This window comes from Cyphomyrmex costatus, unplaced genomic scaffold (genome assembly GCF_001594065.2).
Source record: "Cyphomyrmex costatus isolate MS0001 unplaced genomic scaffold, Ccosl1.0 scaffold2150, whole genome shotgun sequence".
Classification (NCBI taxonomy): domain Eukaryota; kingdom Metazoa; phylum Arthropoda; class Insecta; order Hymenoptera; family Formicidae; genus Cyphomyrmex; species Cyphomyrmex costatus.
Genome location: NW_017276204.1, coordinates 59870 through 60147, shown reverse-complemented (window position 1 = coordinate 60147; position 278 = coordinate 59870).

The following is a 278-nucleotide window of genomic DNA, read 5'->3' as shown; positions in this document are numbered from 1 at the left end:
TTCGCAATAATAACCGCAGTCTTTGACTCTCAGTAGCCTGTTTATTTATTTATTGTTTTATTTTAATATTTGTTGTGGATACAACAATCCTAATTTTATGAAATAAACTTTTTCAAAATTGCCGTTATGTATATAAGAATACAGTGCAATCCCTTACAGAAATTTCATGATAATCAGTGCAAACTAATACCTATTTCATACCTGTGCAAACTAATGTTTTCAGTCGCATTAGGCGCATTAGGCTTTTTGCCACATAAATAACATATCTTGACCATTTT